This window comes from Anopheles coustani, chromosome 3 (genome assembly GCF_943734705.1).
Source record: "Anopheles coustani chromosome 3, idAnoCousDA_361_x.2, whole genome shotgun sequence".
Classification (NCBI taxonomy): domain Eukaryota; kingdom Metazoa; phylum Arthropoda; class Insecta; order Diptera; family Culicidae; genus Anopheles; species Anopheles coustani.
Genome location: NC_071288.1, coordinates 79,624,795 through 79,630,130, shown reverse-complemented (window position 1 = coordinate 79,630,130; position 5,336 = coordinate 79,624,795).

Sequence of the window (5,336 nt, the reverse complement as noted above, 5' to 3'; positions counted from 1 at the left end):
TCGTGGCTTCGATCGTTTTGCACGTTGAGTGCGGGAACTGGTGACTCGAAGGCTTACCGATTGGAAAACCTGTTCATCCCACCCTCCAACCGTAACCAAATCCCCTCACCAAACTACCTTTTGTAGCCCGCTAATAGTTAATCGAAAATGGACAAAATGGCCTCGATGGGCTAAACGTTATTATTCAAATTACATCAAATATTGCAGCTTCATAAATTTTCAGCACCATTTTCCACTTACCACCTCTTTGGGGACTGAGGCGGGAAAAGGGTGATGCTGGGTAAACCTGCCAATGGCGGGGGGTGGGGAGTTGAGCGAATAAATTACAATTTATGAAAATGCCGCTGCAATCAAACGCGGCTTAACTTAGTCGAGCGCACCGAATCCCCCTTTTTGCCCGAACGGAGCGCGATCGGCCAAGCTTTCTAATACCTAATTACGGCCCAAATTTCGTCTCAAATTGGCAAAAACGCGCGACACACGGTAGAGTTTCGAAAGCCTTTACCCGCGAAGCCACGAGCCCCGAAGATGGGGATATTTATCAGCGGACACAACGCGCTGCACAAACGATTACAAATCATTACCGCGAGGCGGTCCGACCACGCGCGCGGAGGACAATATTTCGTACACCGGCACCAGATGTGCGAAAGTAATCATAAAATTAGCATAATGGCACCGGTGGAAGGCTTGGGGTTTTTTGCAATGTTTCTGGAAGAAACATTTCTTCCCCGCGCGTCGGGCGAAAGAATGGCTAGCTTCAGCTCCGACTCCAGCTGGGAATAGTTTCGTGGGACACGGATTAACAACTTGCTAGACAGTGTGCAAATAAAAATGCATTCCTTGTTTATCATTCCCCGGTGGAGAAATGAATTTGCAAATGTTTGTGAAGACGTTTTGCTGCCGAGAAAAACAAGTCGGATAGCAGCTGTGACTTGCGCACGAATTGAAATATCCTTTGGAGGTAAACTGAAGGCAGCGACAACTTGAATCGGCAATAATTTATGGTGTTGAGAGGTTTGAATCTGCTTTAAACTATATTACACAATGTAATAAAGATTTACAAGAATATTTTTCAATAACGAAAATTCATTTGTCATTGTTTCGGTAATGGAAAAGACTAATTTGATGATGATTAGATCGAGTGGTGCAATATTGTTCAAAACATGGAAATGAAGCGAACAAAAACATGTCACAAACTAATTTACTATCATTTTTTCGCGAGTACACCCGGATATAACCCAACCCTCCCTTTTGTCGGGGCTTTTTCATTTGATCGTGGCATTCACACATAATAATGAAAATAATTTCGCACGAAAACTTCCCCAGAAGCTTTCCCACCGGAAGGACAGTTTTCGGTGCGGGTTTTTCCTTTCCTATGCTGGCTTTTTTTTTTTAATGAACTCGCCGTGTCAAACAATCGAGTCAAAATCTCATCAACTCACTCAATGTCAACGCTTCCAACCCATGGGGTCCTGAATCTGCACCGCACCTACCCAGCGTGCCGCCACCTCTCTCCTTTGCCCCCAAAAACCTAACATCCGCCAATATTGCGTTCCGCGAACGATCTGCTTTTAATTACATTGAAAAGTTTCCGGTGCGAGTGGCGTTCGCGTTGGGTTTTACGAAAGGATTCCATGTGTATTTATGGGTGTTTGTGTGTGTTGAACGCTTTTTCGTCCACGAGGCCTTTGCTGGAGGCGAAAACACACAATAGACATCATCGCATATAACATTGTCACTTCGCATAAGCGTAAGCATACTTCCCCGCCCCCTCCGCAACGCGTTCGCCTCTCGAACGCTTTCCATTTTCCCAACCCGGTTTTTGGGGTAGGGTTTTCGTGTGTGAAATTTAGACAACGCCTGTCACGCCCGGGACATCGGTGCAGGGTGTGTGTATGTGTCGCCCGGTGTCAGCTATTACAGGAGCATACATAAATACGCGCCAGCTACGCAAACATTTTTAATTTCCAACCAAAGCTCCTAACCGAGTTTGCGGATGGAACAGGCGAGGGGGCATGCGAAGGTGTCTGTCATTTGATTCCTGCACGATATCTCTGAGGAGACAAATTGCATGACTGAACGCGGGGAAAGGCTTTCGGCAGGGAGTTCGGGCACATCTGGTGACGCTTAGATTTTTGGGGTGTGTTCGGTGAATTTTGGAGCTTGCCCGAAGATTGCTGACTGCTGACGGACTGAAGACACTACTTAGCGGAGCGAAGATGCAGTTGCCACGACTCCTGTAATGAATGAAAGCGCGCTCAAAGGCTAGAGAAATCGGTTGGAAAGTTGTAGCAGAAAATCCGAAGAAGTTGTAGCAGAAACGCAACTTCACGTGCAAATGTTTGAAAAGTCCTTCTGCACAATAAATTACATGCACACGAAGTTCATGAAGGACAAGGTGAGACGCCATTTACATTCCGAAGTGTTCTTCAGCAGTCACTTGTGGAATGGTGACACATATGCAGTTCCAACTGTTGTGAAAAGTTGTCATGGTCCTAAGACATTTTGAATTTTCAACGAATTGGAGGCATTAGCTAGAAGTTACATTTGTTTTTGTTTAATTTTAATCTTTGGCAACGCATTGTAAAGTTTTCTCATGAAATGAAAAGCAATTACTAAATGTTGACAAGAAATAAATGAAGCGGAATAACCGTATCTTTAGTTCCTTGTAAGAGGGTTACAAGCAAAGATGATTCTATTTGTCTCCCATTAACGATAGAAACATTGCACCATCGGCACGGCTTTAGTTGGGATCAAAGTAGATTGGAGATTGGAGGAGAATTTTGAAAGCATCTAAGAAGGCGCTGAAAGTTTCCGGAATTAGATTAAACGAGCGATGCTTCGATGTTCAAACAATGCATTAACAATCAATGCTAACGACTGCGAGTAGCAGCAGCAAAACCAGCCAGCCAGTAGCAGAAACTTGCTGCATCCGTTTGCCGACGGTTTCGCATGCTGCAGTAATAGCATTAATCGCTAAAGCATGCTTGCCTGATGCGCTTTGCTACCCCCCGCGTTCACTCTCTCAACCGCTACCCTTCGGCCTTGCGCCTTTTCTTTGGCGGTCTTAATTGATTTACGGTTGGTACATTTTCTCGCGAACCATCGCGTCAGTTTTTGAGGTTCCCGGGTGCCGGGTTGCGCTTTACGCAAATCGCATTATCATCGTGATGAGATCATCTATCTCATATTGACGGGTGTGGCGCTCAAGGGTGTGCAAAGAAGGGCGGCGAACAACGAAACGAAGACACTGTTGATGAGCATGACGAGCTCCGGCTGCAAAGGCGTGCATTAAAACTCCTACTCCAGTCGGTGGAAACCTTCGTGGTGCTGGATTCCTTTTCGACACCGACCATCCCCCTTCCCCGGTAATGGAACGGAACAAATTAAGGGTAAAGTTTCGGTGCGTTGGTAGTGCAGCGTCTTATTAATTGAGCGATCAAAAGGTACCATCGCGCAATGGGATTTATCGTAGGTAGTCGCGAAAGCTGCAAGGATAATAAAATAGTTTTGCCCACGCAGTCCGGATCATTTTAACGGTAGCTCGTCGAAATCAATTAAACGTCTGAGCAATTCCTTTGAATTTATTTGTTTAGTAGTGATATGAATTTGAATCAGAAGGCATTTGATGATTTTTCGTTGGCATAGTATTAAGTTTTATTGCAAACACTAAATGTTAGCTAGTATTTAGAATCATATCTGGGTTTTCGATTATCTTCTTTCTACTGATAAATGTGTCATTACAAGTTGATGTTTATAAATACTCTTCATTCGAACAACGCATGATCGTATTACGACATTTTTATTTTTTAGTCATCACATTGACTACCGTTTAGTACACTTTTTTAGTAAAAAAGTTTTTATTAAAAATGTTTTATAACATTTATGAAATCGACAGTTTTTGAAAGCCAAGTAAAGACTTAGCTTCCCAAAGAATTAGTTTTTAATACTATCACAGTTCTTATGTTTCATTTTCATTAATTTATGGGGCAAACACTTTTATACTGATGATAGCTACCTATCATAAATGATAGCCATAGTCAACGTGTTAAATGGCTTACAAGTGATAACAACGAGAGCTATCAAATTTGGTGGTCTTCTCCTTTATAAAATCAAAATATAGTCATCCTGGAAGAGATTGACGTAAGGAAAATTGTAATCGTAAAATCAGTACTCAATTGTTTTAAAGGTCGTTCAAAATAGTCTTACAAAGAGGTAACGAACAGTTTTCAAACTTTTCTAAAGGCAACGTTTTTAATTCTTCAGTCTACAAGACGTTATTACAGCCAATTAAAGAAACTCGCTACAGAGAAAGACCAAATGGCACTTGAGGATGACGTTGCATATCAAAAATCTGTCTAGAACTAAGCTAGACTTTCCCTTCCCCTTGCTCTTACAACTCCCTATATCTGAGAGCTCTCTTCCAAAGGTATCTACAAAGTGGTAAGGGGTTCAAAACCTGATGACAGATCAAAAAAAAAAAAAACACCCCGACTGATCATCGACGTATTCCGCACCTGATTGGCATCATAAAACTGTGTTTACACAACCCGAATCACTTGCACTAAATCGCGCTCCTCAGACACCCACAGATCCGGCCGTGATTCAGGCCGTAAAGTTGGCGAAATTCGGCGAAACACATTATCAAACCGGGAAAAGAAGTTGTGGAAGAAAAAGCCCCAAAGAAACAGTGTCTCTGGGGATAGACCATGTCTTTGAGGTATTCCGCGCGAATATTCCTCCAATAAAGTGCTCGGGGTTCGGCAAAACTGAAATCGGAACGCAGAGTTGATGGTGAAATACCGCCGTGGGTCGATAAGCATTATCGGGGTGCGGTCCGCGGGGGACGACCATGGGCCAATTTGCGATAAGCGGGGGCAAAAGTTTTGCCTTGGAGTTGCGCCCCAATAAAAACACCCCCGACGGCCGGTAGTGCAGTCAGTTTTCCGGGAGAATTCATTCATTGCAGAACTAGGTTGTCGTTCAGGTGTAGTCAACGCCAGGAGTTAGTCCGGTGAATAGAAAAATGAAGTTCTTAGTGTTTCTCAGCATCTGTTTGGTGCTCCTGATGGTCAGGAGTGCGCAGGGGGATATAATCGTGGATAACCGAGCCCAGATCGCGATGGAGAACCGTACCGATGATTCGGAAATTTGGTGTGACGTGTTCTACGCCGGTGACTTTCCCGGAAACGAAGTATGCACCACGATGCTGGATGGACAGTGGGACGTGTTTCCCAGCTGCTGCAACGGTGCGTTCAACTGCCTGAACGGGGTCGTCTGGGATATGGTGCTCTGTCCGGCCGACTACATTTATGACTTCCTGGCTGAACGCTGCA